The sequence below is a fragment of the Coptis chinensis genome, chromosome 7, assembly GCF_015680905.1.
Source record: "Coptis chinensis isolate HL-2020 chromosome 7, ASM1568090v1, whole genome shotgun sequence".
NCBI lineage: Eukaryota > Viridiplantae > Streptophyta > Magnoliopsida > Ranunculales > Ranunculaceae > Coptis > Coptis chinensis.
In genome coordinates this window covers 67,869,563-67,888,362 of record NC_141462.1, presented here as the reverse complement: position 1 = coordinate 67,888,362, position 18,800 = coordinate 67,869,563, and the positions used below count along the sequence as shown (strand labels likewise).

The following is an 18,800-nucleotide window of genomic DNA, read 5'->3' as shown; positions in this document are numbered from 1 at the left end:
TAGTATTGTAGAATGTTAGGGTTGAAGGGTTTGCGATTGGGTGTTGAAGGAAGAGATGGTTCGTACTTATAATAGGTTGTTAAGGAGATAGGGAGTGATAGATAAAGATAGTCGAGACTCGAGAGTTGGAGTCTGACAGAGAGTTGGCATGTGCAATCAAATAGTAATAATAGCTAAGAAGAAGAGTTGGACCTGTCACATGGTTCACTGTTAACTTCAGCTCTATAAAATGTCAGGAGGAAAGGGTCTGGGACTCATGGAAGGAAGAGATTGTTAATAAAGTTTTTGAGTTGTTAAGGAGATGGACAGTGGTGCACATAGATAGTTGAGATTCTGACTCTGAAGTGGGACATTTACATCAGAAAGACAGAGCGGTCTACTTACTGAGCCGCTGTTAACCCAAATTGTGTCAACCTCAAGAATTTTATTATGTAGACCTCACTTTGTGTTATGATCTCAAGTCATATTAGTTGCAAAAACAAATTCAAACGTAATCACTAAAAATACAAAATAATAAATAATAAAAAACACCCAACCAACTAACCAAAGAAACAAGAAGCACACAAAAAGTATAAGCAACAAAGATTGAAAGAAAAACAAATTCGAGTTTTCTGTACCTTATTGTTTTCAAGAGAGCATGGTATGCCAACAACATCAGGAACATCCACAGGGAAGTAACACCTATTCACTATAGGCCACTTTCACCCATATTTAGTATCCTCCCACAGAGCCTGCAAACAGTCAAAGAGCCTTAAATAAAACAAAGCCTAAAATAGTGCGTGTTCTAAAATTAGCAAATTACTATAAGCCCTGACATAGGTCGAATGTCGAAGAACCTACTAAATTGAAAATTAAGAAAGAACAAGTTCAACTTTGTGCAAGTCGATAAATGGTGACACTGGATATTTCTAGATAATATCAAATTCTCTGTACTGATAAAAATGGCTTGTCTTGAGCTTTGAAGATGTCAAATTTCCATTATTAGTGTAAAATAAACCTAAGTTGTTGACAAATGACTAGGGCTATTAATGTTACCTTCTTCATTAAACCAAAACATTTCATCACCAATTGGTTGACAATTTGTAATTGTTCCTGTTCAAACTACAAAACATTTTGTTGTTGTTACTATCACATTCCAAATCATTAACTAATGTAATTTTTAAAATGCAGTTCATGGAGTATGAAACCAAACACAATATTTCATTCGAGACAGCGTTGAAAGAAATTCTCATCAAGGAAAAAAATTAAGGGAGAACCAGTTTATATATCAAAGATTGAAAACAACCAATACGGAGAAGATGTCATAATAGATTTGCCGATAATGAGAGAAATCTTCAAAAATCCAAATTATCCTATAAGCCAATCATTTCTGGGAACGTATCAAGCTAAGAAAGTGGACTCAGAAAATGCGGCTGTAGGAAACGCTATCCGCTTTCTACAGCAGATATACAAATTTGAGGTTTTAGACGTCAACCACAAAGAAGTCATTACTAAATGTGAAGAGCTACATGAAACAAAGACTAGAGAAAAACAACTTCATCAATATATTTGAAAAATTGAGAAACGAAAATGCATATTTGAAGTCAATAAATGAAACATTGCTTATAGGAGGACCAAATTGGGAAATGGACTACCTAAGCATCCCAAATAATTCAACAGAATTGGATGAGGCATAGCGTAGTGTTAGATCAATCAAATTTTTTTTTTTAGTTGTTTTCGAGTTGAATTCTATATTGGATGAGGATTAGCACAGTGTTAGATCCATCAAATTTATGTTTTTGTTTTTTTCGATTTGAATTATCTATAGTTCATCATAACTTAATGAAATATTTATTTTTCTCTACATTTGCATTTACTTTTACAAAAAAATTAAGTTTTATATTTGTTATACAGATGAAGGCAAACAACCGACTACCAATAATCACGGCAGACATGTACACAGGTTTAGATGATACTACTGACAACTCAATGGTTAGAGAGAAAAAAATCAGCGCTATCACAGTCACAAAAACCCCTAAAATTGTAATGAATTTCAATGTTGATGAAGAAATTGCAAAATGTATTGAAAAAAATGGAATTGCCTCAAGGAATGAAGGATTTGTCAACCGAGTATTCAATATCAAACTCGAGAAATTTATGATGAATTTATAATGACCAATATTTTGAAAAAGGTAAATTAATACGTTTTACATTTACTGATTGTTAAAAATTAACAAATCAATGTTAGAGATAAAAAATGATAATTATTTATTTTTTTTACAGCTATCTACAGGATAAATTTTCGACCAAGAAGATTTCCAAGAGCAAATATTTATTTATTTTTACAGGTCGTAGAAAATAAAGAATATGCCAACAACGAGGAAAACAAGGACACACACCCAACTGTAGCAAAAGCAACTTAAAGGACATTCGAATTAGAAAATGAACAAGTTTTCTATATCAACAACACGTAAACCATCAGAACGTGACAGGCATAGCACTATGAATAAAAGCTTTCTCTTTATGAACATTAGTCACTATCAAAATTGCTATTTTAAATTTTAGTTTAAATATTAATTAGCCGATAGTTTAATCTTTATCGATTATGCCAATTCTTTTGTTTATATATTGCCAAAGCCCAAACCTAACATATTTCTTGCTTCAGCTTAGCACCTTAGCTACACGCATTAATTTGGCAAAATGTACTTTGTTCACCGTCCACCAATAAAAGGAAAATAAACTTTTTCATCCATTCCCTGGTGAAAACGGGGGCAATGCGTATGTACTATGGGTATTATTTTGCCAATTGACATAGCCATGTAGTGAGGTTTATGGTCCAAAAAATATCCCAATTACCAAGAATGTTTTGCAATTACACAGTTCCCTATACATTTTGATATATGACAAATTTTTAAGTAGAGATTGAACAAAAAATAGAGAACATATTGCATTTCGTTAAAATGGTACCTGAAATGCATTACATTACGTTTATAGACCAATAGGGCAAGATCCAAGAGCTTATGTATTGAAATGATGAGAGAGAGTGGTACCTTTTGGCCCCGGGAATAGAGGAACGGAAATTGATGGAGAGGGCATGCTGATGGAGCGATTGTTCTTCGACTGTGGATTTGGGGATGAAGTTGGAGGCTGACTCTTGCAACTCATTTGCCACCTCCCCCAATCTCCTTGCTTAAGTTAAAGTCTCTGATCATTTGATTTGGGCTGTGGGAGTGTGCTCTGTAACTTAATTTGAATAGAAGTTGCCGATACAAATACCCGCTTAAAATATATCTTATAAAATTTGTTGGGCCTAGGCCCAATAGTACACATAGAACTAAAATGAATGTGAGATTGTTGACAGTACTGTAGTACATAACTTGGTTAAAAGAAATTGAATTTTCTAATTGCAATAGGTGAGAGATTCCTTGCTCCAGTGCATTTTTCCTCATTGTCATGTACCAGTTTTGAGCAGTTCTGTATTAATTTTACAATGAGAAGCTATAACATCATTTCAACCAGGTTAGATATCTTTGGTTTAAGTTTTATGAAGGAGTCCACATGGTTTGTTGCACTCTTAATCTTAGCTTATAAGGATTTTATTTTGACAGCATGTGTTTAAGATGGAGCAAGACGAATATACAAAAGAAGAAATTGATTGGAGCTACATAGAGTTTGTCGACAACCAATATGTATTGGATCTTACCGAGAAGGTTATCACTGTACCTTAACTGTAGCATTTCCAGACTAGCTTAATGTGTGTGATGCAATATTCAATTACATCGACTAGCTTTATATTTGTGCAGAAACCTGGAGGAATCATTGCGCTTCTAGATGAAGCTTGGTATGGAGGCGCTAATCTCAAGTTCTTGAATTCATAGCCTAGAAGGATTTTTTAATATTCTATGTTCTTCCAAAAAGTATTAGTTGTAATGCATTTTCGATTTGTAGTACTTTTTGTGCATGTTGTTCAAGTAGTGGGAATGGGGTAACATGATGTGATTTGGTAGAACACAGTTTCAGCGTTGTTGCTAAATAAAACCAATATGACATTCCATATATATTCATTAATTGAAGGAGCTATATTTGAATACTATTATATGTTTTTGTGTCTAGGATAACCCCTGCACTAAAAAGTTACTGAAGCTTGAGTGCAAGGATAGGACATCATCAGCCCACGCAGTAAGAATACAACTAAGGTGACCATGGCTTTACCATGATGAAGTCCAATTGAAGTGAAGTAGCATCTTATATTCAAGAGTAAGTTGGTGAAAGCCTTACAGGTATCATTTAGTCAGTCCAGTGTATATTCAAAAATTAACTCTTAAAATGAAAAGTTAATAATATTAGATTAGGAGAATTACATGTATTCCAAGAAAGAATTTGGAATATGGGAATATTTGTATAGATATCAACCATAACTTCTACTTTTGCTTCCATCCAAGATTGTGATACTCGGAGCCTTCATTAAGATTTCAAACCCTAGAATACCATTGAATTGATGTATATATGTTTATGGTTATTTGAATGATTAGTAGTCATATGTGTTACCCATATATGATATATGATGCAATTATATCATGTTTTGGACTCGCCTTTGCTTGGACTTAAATATCCAACATTCATTTAATATTCCTGGAAGTTCCAAAGTGGCTCTTGATGGTGGAAACCCAACAGGTTTTGACTTCACTTCTTTCTTTGCATGTGTCCGTGTTATGCAAAATGTAAGGAGCACAATGGGATGTAGGTGACACAACTTCCATATTTGAACCACCATCCTTGCGATGGTTTATATAAAATGTCAATGTTTGAACATGGGGTATCCTTTGTAGCGACTTTTTAATTTATCAAATGGATGTATGTTGATCTAATTATAGTAGTTACACTAACACTTAGAATATGTTTTCAGAGTATTTCCAAGGATCGGTATCTAATAGATATCCCACGAAGCAGAAACGTAAAGCAAGTGCTAAGTCTCTTACTGAGGGGTTATCCCAACCTGCAATCTCTGCACATACGTATACAGGTACCACTATAGCATAACAACTTATTCGTGAGTCGAACATGTGTGCCTATAGATAATTATCTAACTCATGAACTGTTGATAAGGACAATATCTAATGCAGAAAGTGCATAACATTGAAGGATATGGGCAACCAGAAGAACTTTCTGATGAGGATATACTGGAGCACCTCATGGAAGTCGAAATGGATATATACAAACGAAGTGAGATTGAACTAGATCGCGTTGTTACATACTTTCTGAGAATGCGGGCTTTACGTCGAAAATGAATATCGATTGCAAATGTTGCCGTGGAAGAGATTATGATATAAAGACCATATGCAATTTAGAAAGAAGTTGATGAGATCCCCGTTTTTAACACCCGAGTTGCTTGGGTTGTTCTTTAATTTTCACTAAAGTCAGTTTAGTCAGCCAAATAAGGTTAGGAAGGTCCAAGAGACAGGAATGTTATTTGGGCATAAAACAATATGGATAACTCACAGTTATGTTTTATTAATGAAATTCTACAGTTTTGGACCACCTCAAAGACTCAAAACAGTTGAATCAAATGTCTTCTAGAAAGTTAGGTAACTAAGCCTATTGTGATATTGTTCGACTTCTTTAAGAAATAGAATTCTTGGTTCATGAAGTTCACAGTTTGGGGAGGTGTACAGTCTGGGTGTTCTGCTTCTCAAACCTGCGCAGTGGCGAGATTAAGATTCTTTTGCTTGCTTTTATGGATTCTGCAGAACAACTTCTATGTTTCGGATGGTGAATGTAATAGATCCTAATGCATGCCAATGTTGTTTGTAATTGATGTTGTCCTAGCTTATGTTGTTGGTGCTATGAGAAGCTTTAGTATGAACTTAACTTCAAAGAATTAATTAAATGTAACGGAATCAACGGTTTGCATCTACATTGTTGGTTATTTCTTCTAAATATAATTGTAAACTATGATTGCAGCATTGCAATATGCTTCAATGTTTTTTTTATTATTATTGGTAAGCCTCTTTTATTGCTTAAATTGTTATAACCATCTTTGGAGATAAACAACATGATCGTTTTTGCCAAATGCCACCAAACCTTTGTGCATAAGCGGTGATAGTGGAAGTGGCATATGTGTATGGAGTAAAGAGATTGGCGCTATAGTAGGATTCATGCATTACCCGTCTCTAGAACTGAACATCTCTATACAGGGAGTGGCAATAAGTCAATTAAGGCATCGTCACTGCGGTAATGCCAATTGATAATGCTTATCAGCATATCATTTGGACTTTCTAGAAACAGGAAACTGAAAATAGCTATATATAAAGAAATAATCAGTAACCATGGATACAGACTCTGACAGGTCTAATACAGTTTAAATGCATAATTTACTCAGAAATCTACTACCAAATCACACAGTCTTTATCATAATGTACGCAAAGAGATAAAACTAACAGTAAACATTACAATGTGATCAACATAAGCTAGAAAATAATTTATCTGACTGAAACACACAATCTTGCAAAGTATCAACACATATTACAATTCAAAACGAAAAAAACCACCATCCAAACACCAAAAAACTAACACCAACTTTCTAAAACTAACAAAACATCAGTTGGTCTTTCTTAAAAATATCCACAGCTAGCCTTTCACCCTTCGACTTTCCTACCCATTTCTGTGTTCGCAACAACGACACATTTGTCTTCCCAATCCTTACTCTGACATTTTACTCCTAATGCAGGTTAACTACTAAACCTGTCAAATCAAACATAAAATCTTCAATTAAGCCAAAACAAAAATTAGGGAAAAAACAAAAAAAATGACAAGTAGGTGATATAAAGGGAACAACCTCTTCATCAGATTCATCCAAATCAATATACTTCGTAAGAACTTCAACCAAATATTCCATACAATTCAAGAAACTTAATCCTTCAAAGTTTTCCTTATAATACTCGCATAAATTATCCGCTTCATTATTTTAATTTAACATCTTTATAGCATACGAACGAACACCAACACTTCACAAAACATAAAAATAAAATAATAATAATAACATTATAAATAATTAAATTAAAAAATTTAAATTTAAATTTAAAAAAAAAAAAAAAAAAACTTACTCATCATAACATGTTCCTCATCCTTATAACCGACTGATGAGTTTCACTATTCGCATAAACATTAGATTCACCACGGTGTATACAACTCCTCTTCTGCTTGATTTTTTTAATGAGATATTAAAAAAAAACCAAAAACAGTAATGCACTCATAATTATATTGAGCATATGTTTCTGCTGACCATTTGTCTTTTGGAGAACAAAAAAAATTACGAAATTTACAAGAACAATCTCTACAAAACATAAAAAAATAAATAAATAAAAATAAATAAATAAATAAATAAAAGACAAAGAAATTAGTAATCATAACAAAAATAAACATTTAAACATAAAATAAAAATAACTCAACTTACACTTCCATTTTGATAAAATTGCAAGATAACCTGGAAAAAAATAGTATATTCAATATATTATGTAGCAACATAAACACATATATTTAGTTTATGATTCGTGAAAATGTTTTATGATGTTCATACATAAATATTCTGACACACACACACACACAGTACCTTCAAATATACAAGTATTGGCATGTAGTAACGACTTACATATAGTTTTTTGAGAAATAAAACAAAAATAAAAATAAAAAACGACCTTTACCAAAAAAATGAAAGAAAAACCTAGCTCCATTCAAGAACAGTACCTGAAAGAGATCGAGATAGTGACTAACTAAACCTTCTTTGGTAAAGGATATACTGACGAGAAAAGAGAGACTCCCAACAATGATATTTGCATCAGACGACTCAAGCGTATGGTCAACTAAGAAAATAACTCTATCTAATGGGATATATTTGGGCTTTTTTTAAAAAAAAATAAACAATGAGGCCCAAACAATTAAAAAAGTTCAACAAATTAATGGACTATAGGCCAAAATTTGGGCTTTTGTAAAATACATAAGCCCATAATTTGAAGACTTTGGGCTTTTCACATTGTTCATATATTTTTTTGATTGGATACGCTATTCGTTTTTACTATAAACTACTGTGCAAATTTATACATGAACACAAATTTCTTAATACATAATATTTTAACCAAGGACACGACTATGGGCCAAAGTTTGGGCTTTAATAAAAATACATACATAATTAAAAGACTTTGAGATTTTGACGTTCTTTGTACATTTTTTTGACTGGATACGTTGTTCGTTAACACTATAAACTCCAGTGCAAGTTTATACATGAACAAAAAGTTCTTAATAAATAATCTTGTGACCAAACACCCACTATGGGCCAAAGTTTGGGCTTTTGTAAAATACATATCTAATTAGAAGACTTTGGGATTTTAACGTTTCTTTGTACATTTTGGGCTTTTGTAAAATACATACCTAATTAGAAAATTTTGGGCTTTTAATGTTCTTTGTACATTTTATTAAATGGATACACCGTTCATTTTCACTATAAACTACACATGCGTTAATAAATAGTAGCAGATAAATAATAGTTTGGCCTTTTAACGTTCTTTGTACATTTTCGGCTTTTGTAAAATGCATACCTAATTAGATTAACGTTTCAGTATGTAAGTGCAAGTTTCACTTCAAAAAGCAATAAGATAAGGAATACATGTATACTATTTATCTATTACCTTCCAATCTCCACCCATTTCTTTGCATAAAATTCCAGGTAGAAAATTCTTTGAGTTAAGGTATGCTTGAATGTCCAAGGTTCAACATATGCAAAAAGTAAGCATCCAGCATCAACTATGACATTTTTATGGGCATATCATTGCAAAGATGCAATCACATTTTTTCTTCATGCTTTACAACTTCAATTGGATACACCTAATTAGAAGACTTTGGCCTCTTAAGGTTCTTTGTATATTTTTTTTAACTGGATGTACCGTTCATTTTCACTATAAACTACACATGCGTTGATAAATAGTAATATATAAATAATAGTTCAATTAATACAAATATTTTCGTTCCAATTCGTTGATTCTTCTTCCATCACAACTTAACGTTTCAGTATGTAACATGTAAATGCAAGTTTATACATAAACTAAAAATTCTTAATAGTTTTCATAAATTACATACATATTTAGAAAATTTATTGAAGCATATTGGACTATAAAGATAGCAGGCCCGACTATAGATCGGGCTTAATGGCCAGTAGTTAGAATAGATAGGTCACAACAAGAGATTCATGATTTAAAATATCGACATTTCGTCAAACATACACCGGAATCTTGACATGGAAGAACTAACCAATTTAGACCTATACTCAAAAGGGAAAACCCTCTTCAAACTTGACACTGGTTTTAGACCAAACCTCAAAACAACAATGTTTACTTCCATTTCGCGTCTCAGCCGTGTCTTTGCCAAAAACACCCGAATAACAATAACAGCAACACCTCAAATTCTCACAAAAACCCAAACACCCAAACAAGAAGAAGAAACCCCCACTTCAATTAACAAACTTTCCAAACAAAAAAACCTTACCACCCTTGTAGAAAACTTCAAAAAGTGTTCCGAAATACGTTCTCGACATTTAGTATATGAAAAAACTATTGATCGTCTTGCATTAGCGAAACATCAGAAGAAGTTTGATGATATTACTAAACAAGGTTTTGCTATGAGATTTATTTCTTTATATGGGAAAGCGGGTATGTTTGATCATGCTTTAAAACTGTTTGATGAATTGCCTGAGCGTACTGTTAAGACGTATAATGCACTTTTAAATGCTAATGCTAGTGTTGTGTCTAACAAGTTTGATGAGACTGACAAGTTGTCGGATTTTCCTTCTGGTAATGATCTAATTAAAAATAGAAAGAATATCCTTCGCCCGTTATCTCCTCATCTTCCTATTTATAAGCCACAGCTCACTTCGACGTTTTCAATTCTCCAAAGAATATCCGCAGTATTCCTAGCCACTCTAGTTTTGTTTAGTTATATGCTGTATTTAAAAATAGGTGTGATTTGCTTCACCTATGAGATTTTCTACCAATTCTTGTTTTATTCAGGCTTTTATTGAAATGGGGAAGTGTTGGATGAGATGGAGAAAAATGGGGTGGAGCCGAGTCTGATTACTTTTAATACACTGCTGAATGGGTTTTATAGGGATGGTAAGTTTGAGGATTTGGGCTAGGATGGAAGAGAGTGGGATTGTCCCGGATATAATAAGTTATAATGCTAAGTTGCAGGGTTTGGTTAATAACGGAGGCACTTGAATTAGTTGAACAGCTTGGGAATAACATAGAGAAACCTAATCTTTTACGTAGCATTATTATGTTTTAATAAAATGGTATGGCAATAATGGGAATCTGGATGAAGCTAAAGGCGTATATGATAATATGTTGAAGAGTGGTATTGTTCCGGATTGGTTCACTTTTGAGGCACTCATTCCCTGTGTTTGTGGGAAAGGGGAGTTTGGTCTTGCTCTTAAGCTTTGTGAAAAGAGTATTGGCTCTAATTGCCATGTTTCCGCGGGCATAGTGGAGGTTGTGGTTGATGGGTTGGTGAAAGGGTCGAAGGTTGAGGAAGCGAAGGGGTTTATGGAGATTGCACAGTCAAAAAAGTGTTATCGTTCGAAATTGAAAATGCCTCAAGAAATTGAGTGATGTTATTTTTCCTTTAGTGATATGATCGATGTAATGTTTCTTTGTTTTCCCTGTTTGCTTTTGCAAATTGATTTGCTTCTTTGATACAACTACGAATTCGTTACCGTTTATTACTGAGTGTGGGAAGAACTGGATTTCCTTATGCCTCTTTTAATGCTGCTGACTTGCATCCTATCAACTTGCTTATAAGGGTTGCTTCTTTTGATATATTACTATTTTTTTTTTGCTGGTTAAGTGTAAATTCTATTAAAAGGAGAAAAAAGTACAAGGTGTCTGTTGGACAACAGACTGCACCACCTAATGCATACAGGAAATGAATACTCATCACCTAAGTAAAAAGTATTCTCATTATACAACTCTCATGAAACACTCGTATGGTGCTTCCCATTTCTGTAGCCAGGGAGGTTTTCCGTCAAGTACAAAGACTTCTTGTTCATTCAATGCAGCACCAGCCTTTGACGGAGCATCTGCTGAAAAGTTGGCCTCCCTCCAAATTGATGTGATATTAAAGGTGTGTAGCTTCCTCTGGCAATTCTACCAGCGAGCCTGCATTGCCCAAGGTATTTCACCAATCTCAAAAGCAATCTTAGCTGCTTTGGAATCAGTTTCAACCCATATATTGAGCCACCCTTTGGTTATAGCACATTGGACTCCTTCTATGACAGACACATTCTGCCCTGTAGTTGGACCACTACTGATGTTTTTCCACATGGAGAAGATAAACTCTCCCATTCTGTCTCGACCCACAACGCCTATACCTGAAGTACCTGGGTTCCCGATTGCTGCACCATTGGTATTGAGCTTAAGGATGTCGGGTCCGATGGAATCCATGTACATTGTTTGAGTTAAGGTGCTTTCTTTGGCCTGGGGTTTACATTCCAGAAAGAAAGGATTTTTAATTCTTCGACGGAGCTGAAGCTATGATGATTTGAAAGTCTCGCAGTTATCTTGAGTTGCAATCGAACATAATGCATCCCGAAAGGTTTGGGTTCTTATCTTCAAATAAAACAAGATTTCTCTGCTTCCAGAGGCTCACCAAGCCAGAGGTGATGGCTGAAATCCACAATTGTTTCAATCTTGGGCTCCAATCTTTTTTCATGTGCAGAGTATCTTTGAGATTTCTTATTGGAGTAGATTCACCGAAAGATTGGGAGATCCAAGCCCAAAGTTTCTGAGAAAATGGGCATTGCCAGAAGATATGTTTACGAGTTTCACAACTTACCTTGCACGAGTTATATCGAGAAGCCAGGTACACGTGCTGTAATTGAACCCGGTCATCAGTAGGTATACCTTTCTGGATGATTTTGCCATGCTGGAGCTGGCACTCTTGGATGGAAAAAATTATTCCAGAGATGCTTAGACAACCAAACACACGGTCTCTTCTTTCTGATTGTCTCATGAGCTGATTTCGTGGAGAACTTACCCTTCGTAACCGGACAACATACCATGTATTCCTCATACAGTGAGTCACATTTCACAACCGAATTCACATGTAATCCAACACTATCCATAACTTCTTCTACTTGCATCAAAAAAAATATATATAACTTCTTCTACTGCAGTAGGGCTACACCACAAAGTACATCCTTTGAGGGCATGTGTGCTGATGTTTAGAGTATCTTTGAGAGATTTTGGCCCCAACCAATTGCTTCGCCACAAGTTCACCTTCTCTCCATTAGCAACAACCCACTGAGTGTTCGGTCTAATATCTTCCAAAGCTTTCTTCAGCCCCGACCAGCTGGTAGTAGGCTGGTAGAAGTTAATTATTTTTCCATCTAGATTGTAATATTTTGAACTAAGCGAAGTCATACGAGCCATTAAGAACCTCCCACGCTAATTTCATCAGCATAGAAGTTTTGATATCTTTGAGCCTTCTGATGCCCAGGCCCCCTTCATCATATGGTTTACAAGTTCTTGCCCAGCTCACTGTCACACCTTTTCAGATGGTCGGATCACCAGTCCATAAAAAAATTCTCATAACTGCTTCCATCTCTTTTATTAACGACTGAGTTCATTAGTAAATGGCCATGTTGTAGATCGGAATACTTGTAAGCACAGACTTGATGAGAAAACAATCTTTTGCCCTTCCAACTCGACAGTCTTTTTTTTTTATGCATGCTATTGTAACACTCCCTTGGTGTAGGGGAATGCCTAAGTATTTCTCAGGTAAAACCCCTTCCTTCATATTCAGTTCTTGTATAGTGTTGTCCTTCCTTTCCTGTGTAAACCCCCCAAAGAAGATTCTACTTTTAGTTTTGTTGATAAACTGACCCAAGGCTTTTTGGTATCTCTCCACAATGGAGTTAAACTTTCTGCAAAGATTGGAATGGTTTTCTGCTTGATTTATGGATTAGGGGTACAAGCACAAATGAATGCTAATCTGGATTAGGGAAAGCAAAATAAAATATTGTCTTAAATTAACTCAAACAGCTCACGGTGAAAATCCGATTTATAAAGAATATTATTAGGAAAACTAACAACCATGACGGATGTCACAGCCGGTCTGGCCTTGGGTTTCCTCCCCAATGGTCACCCGCTCAATTCCCTCATGGGCAAAAAAAAAAAAAAAAAACTTTTATTTTTGTCAGTTTTATTGGTATTTGTTTATTTTGAACAGGCCCGGCAACTAGTTCATGAGCCCTTAAAGTTACTGATGAAACTATATTCAAGCACCTTAAAACTACTAACATTGAAAAGTTCCAAGGAAATGACAGCGAACTCGACTTTACGAGATATTTGCTTGAGAATGCCAACATTTTGGAGGAAATGAAGATCGGATGCTCAAACCAAGATCATGAATATGTCGAGAGTCAATTGTAGATTATGGCTAAGTTGTTGACAGTCGCCCGAGTTTCTCCCTGAGCAAGAATTTTCCTCTCCTAAATTGATACAAGTTATTTGATAAGTGTGTGTGGTATGTCTTTATCATTGACCAAGCATATCCCGGCCACTTTTAATTTTATGCTCAAGTTTGTACTAAGAGTATACATTGTCTCTAAATAAGTTATTGCTCCTTCTGCCTTTCAATTATAATGACCCAGTAAGGTTTAGGTTAAAGTTGTGACCTTTACTTTGTTAGGCATTCCTTGTTGTATGCAGATAAAAGAAAACAATAGAAGACAAGGACAGAATAACAGGTAATAACCAAGGCGCGGATTAAGTCGTCCTTAAGGAAAGATTTCGCCCCCTTCCAATGGTGCGAAAGGCAACAATGGCGTCTTCCTCACAGGATTCAATGGTTAATGTTAGATCGACTTTGCACTAGAACGGACTACCCTCTAGAAAAGAATATAACTCTCTCGGGTACCGACAGAAGAAGAGAAGAGAAGAAGATTGAAGCAATAAAAGACTTTATCCGCTTTTACATTTGGTGTGGAGGCAAAGAAAGACGACTTCAACTTCTGTCTCTTACTCTCTGTCATCGGTTCATCCCTATAGACACACACTGCTGTGTTTATATAGAGGTTTCTGTAGGCAATTGGTAATCCACTACCCACTAGACAACCCAGCCCAAGCCCAAGCCCACGACACGACTTCGACTCGGTCCCGGCGGGCGGGCGGGCGTGTGGCTTTGGGTGAGTCCTCCCTCCTAACACAAAAGCCTTTGTACCCTAAGGGCACGCCCTTATGTTAGAGGTTCACCTCATATACCTCACTACCTAGTGGTGGTTCACCAATGTGGGACTAAACAACACACAAGTATTTGAAATACACATGAAGATTCCAACAATCCCCCACTATTTCAAAATACTTATAGTCCCCCACTATTTTGGAATAGGATATTACAAAAGAAATGGGTTAACAAAATGCCAGAGAGAATCGAAAAAACAATGCATAAGATACTGGTGCTTTTCGGGCTTGAACCAGTCATAGGGTAACATGTCTTATAATACGTGAAAGTGGTGGATTAAAAAATCTTTGAACCAACATTCCCTTGTAGTAAAATAGAGGACATGTACCCACATTGCTCCTTCATTATATGCCCGTTTCGGTGTTGGCTTTTTGGCCCAAGGCTTTCCTCGTGGTTATGTGAATGCTCTAGAGTATTTGCACGGATACTCATAAGAACCGAGGCCAGTTCTACATTCACGTAGGTGGATATCCATCAAGTGTACATAGCGGTTAAAATACACTTATCTCATAAAAATAATGGACTATGGATTCCATTAAGAGTAAAATAACTCATCCTTTTTCTCATTTCTATTCAAGTTATACAAAGTATACAATAATGCTATCTAGTCATAGGGTGGGACGCCTCAAATAAAGACAATAGCATACCGTATTTAATGACGAGGTGACTTGTTTTTCCCTTTGAACCTACTTCATGGGATCTCCAATCACATAGGTGGGGTGGGTCGCGTCAATAAGCCCTCTATCTAAGGCAAAAGTCCCATCCCCCTCGACGTATCAACCACTTGTCTCCTGTTAAGTGGCTTTGTCAGAGGATCGGCCAAATTTAACTCTGACCTCACATAATCTAGAGCCACAACTCCAGATTCCAGCAGCTGCTTTATAGACTGTAGTCTCGCATTTAATATGCCCCCTTTTCCCATTATACAATTTGCTCTTTGCCTTTGCTATTGCCCCGACAAATACAATGCATAGGTACAAACCGAGGCGGTTTTGTACCAATAGGAAGATCTGCCAAGAGGTTTCTAAGCCACTCAGCCTCAGCACTTGCTTTATCTAAAGCAATAAGCTCGGACTCCATGGTTGAACGAGCTATCAAGGTCTGCTTAGAAGATTTCCAAGCGACTGCACCTCCACCTAGGGTGAAAATATAACCACTAGTGGACTTGATATCATGAGAATCAGATATCCAGTTTGCATCACAATAACCCTCTATCACAGGTGGAGTTTGTCTAAACCTTATGCCGTAATTCATTGTTCCTCTCAAGTACTTGGTTAATCTCTCTAACGCACTCCAATGTTCCTGACTAGGACAATAAGTGTATCTGCTTAGCCTGCTAACTGCATAAGCAATGTCAGGTCTAGTGCAATTCATCAAGTACATGAGACTACCAATAATTTGGGCATATCTAGACCGAAAGTACACCATGTTGAGCATTTTTCTGAAGTTCACTATTTGCCCTCATAAGGTGTCAACACGGGCTTACTATCATCATAAAAGTTAAACTTCTTCAAAACTTCTCAACATAATGCTCTTGTGAAAGCGTATAGCCATCATCATTTTCGATGATTTTGATTCCAAGAATCACATCGCCTTCTCCCAAATCCTTCATTTCAAATTGGGAGGATAAAAACATCTTGGTGTTTCTCACAACATCAAGGCTAGGACTCATGATTAACATGTCATCCACATATAGACAGATAATCACATATGAATTCACATCAAAAGATTTGAAGTAAATACATTTATCAGCATCATTTATGTGATATCCATTAGACATCATGACACTATCAAACTTTTCATGCCATTGTTTTGGCGCTTGTTTCAACCCATATAAAGACTTAACTAACTTGCATACTTTATGCTCATTCCCCGGTACTATCGTACCCTCAGCTGCATCATATATATTTCTTCATCAAGATCATCATTCAAAAATGCAGTTTTACATCCATTTGATGAATAAATAAATTATGAATAGTAGCTAGAGCCATTAGAACTCTTATAGAAGAAATCCCTATTCACGGAGAGCATAAGTATCAAAATAGTCAATGCCTTTCTTCCGAGAGAACCCCTTGACTACAAGTCTAGCCTTGTATTTCTCAATGGAACCATCTAGTTTCAATTTCTTTTTGAAGATCCACTTGTAACGCATTATAGGTTTAGCCCGGAGGTAGATCAACTATCTCCCATGTGTGATTAGCTATAATCGAATCTAGTTTCGAGTGTATAGCATCCTTCCGAAAGGAGCATCTCGAACCGATTGCCTCATTATCGTCCACGGGATCATCATCAAGAAGAAATGTGTAAAAGTCATCACCAAAATTGGTGGATTTCCTCTCTTTTTACTCTTCCCGAATTTCTTGTTCAGAAATTTCGGGATCTCGTTGATTGTTGTTCACTAGGAGCTACCAACCTCTCAATGCCAATTTTCAAAGGAAACAAATTCTCAAAGAAATCAGCATTTTTACTCTATAATAGTGTTAGCATCGACAAGGTTATTATCAGATTTTACTACTAAAAATCTATATGCAAAGACTATTATGAGCATAACCAATGAACATACAATCAACAGTTCTAGGTCCCATTTTTTTCTCTTTTTAGGTTCGTTCACAAGAACCTTAGCAAGACACCCCACATTTTTAAATATGTCGGGGTTAGGTACATGACCTTTCCATAACTCATATGGTGTCTTATTCCCTGTTTTCTTGTTGGGTATCCTATTCTCAGATATGGCAAGCAGATAGGATTGCTTCCCCACAAGTTCAGGGAAGCTCCGAACTTACAAGCATAGCATTCATCATCTCTTTAAGTGTTACATTTTTTCTTTCGGCTACTCCATTAGACTTCGGGAGAGTATGGTGGAGTAGTCTCATGAATAATGCCACTTTGTCACAAAAGTCCCGGAAGGGGTTAGACTCATATTCTCCACCCCTATCGGGGATCAAGTCTCTTAATCTTACAGTTAAAGCCGGGTTTTCAACTTCAACTTTGTACTTGAGAAACATCTCACCTGCCTCATGCTTGTGTCTAAGTAAATATACCATGGTGTACCTAGAGAAGTCATCTATGAATGTAATATAATAAAACTTCCCCCCTCTAGACATGGTACTTCTGAATTCACCCAAATCCGTATGAATAAGAGTTAGTAATCCAGTTTTATCTCTAGACACAGTTCTACAGGGTTTCTTAACCATTGGCTTTAGTCTCAAAGACATATCTCACATTTATCATTAGAAAAATCAGAAATATTAGACAATAAACCACAAGCTTTCATCCTTTTTTTCATAATTGGACATTCACATGTCCTAGTCTACCATGCCATATATTAAAAGAGTCAAGCAAGTAAGCGTATGCATTCATTCTTATTAATAATAATGTTGTCAAGTACATTCAACATGAAAAGACCTTTGTTATTACAATAACCTTTACCAACAAAACCCTCATTCTTTGTCAAAACAAACTTGTCACTCTCAAAAGTCACCTTGACCTTGACTTTTCCCAAGTAGGGACCGAAATCAGATTCGGCCGAATCTCGTGAACATGAAGAACATTACTAAGTGAAAGGGTTTTCCCGAAGTTAACTTCGAAGAACCTTGCCTGTTCCTCAACGGGAACAAACCTAGAGTCACCCATATAGACCTTTTCATCTTTCACTAGTATGTAGTCCGAGAAAGCTTCAACATCACCACGTGGACGTGGCGGGTGGCACCGAATCTAGTACCCGGTGGCTATGAACACTTGTGACACGACAAAGAAACAACAATATCATCTCCTCAACTAGATTAGCATTGGGAGGATCATCGGTGTCTTTCTTGTGTATGACCGAAAAGCCCTATGTCGGGTTTACCACAAACATAACAATTTCCATTGCTAGTACCACTCCTTTTAAAAAAGTGCCTTTGACCTTGAAATTCTTATTTTTGTTGGACTTACGCTTCTTAGAGGTTTTGTTAGATTTCTTGGGATTACCTTCAACGATATTGGCTTTAGAATGAAATTCCTTAGACAACACCTCATCCCGAAGTCTTGTTCTTTTCCTCTATGTGAATGTGAATGATCACATCCTCAAGAGTCATCGCACGCTTTATGCTTCATACTATTTTTATAGTGTTTCCAAGACTTCGGGGAGTTTCTCAATCAAACATCCAAAGAACAAAGGATTCGGGTAAATTAATACCCTCGGTTTTCAAATCATTAATCAAAGACATGAAAATCATGGATTTGAGACGTTACATCTCTATCCTCTCTCATATGGAACTTTAGAAAATTCCCAATAACATATTTCGAAAGTACCAAAGATCCTCTATTATGTATTTCTTGTTCAAACTCTCCCATATATCATGTGCATTCTTATTTGAACAATAAATATCAAAAATCTCATTGGACAAGGTACTCAAAATAGCATGACGACATACCTTATTCCCATTGAGCCAAGCAGCTTGATTTCTTTCGAAATCATTAGAACCCTCCGGGTCTTTGTAGACGGTGAGATACTTTGCATAGTTGAGTACATCTAGGGCTGTGAACACCCTTTCTCT

The 18,800-nt window shown here is 35.9% G+C and overlaps 1 long non-coding RNA gene across 2 annotated transcripts; it reads left to right on the top strand.

The window, feature by feature from the left end:
• Positions 1 to 9,241: 9,241 nt before the first annotated feature.
• Positions 9,242 to 12,815, top strand: LOC147488512 (uncharacterized). 2 transcript variants are annotated; one of them, XR_015201493.1, is made up of 2 exons: positions 9,242 to 9,677; positions 11,032 to 12,815. It is a non-coding gene; the product is annotated as an uncharacterized LOC147488512 (long non-coding RNA). The 2 variants fall into 2 exon arrangements; XR_015201492.1 differs by having other exon boundaries at positions 11,028 to 12,815.
• The last annotated feature ends 5,985 nt before the right edge of the window (positions 12,816 to 18,800 follow it).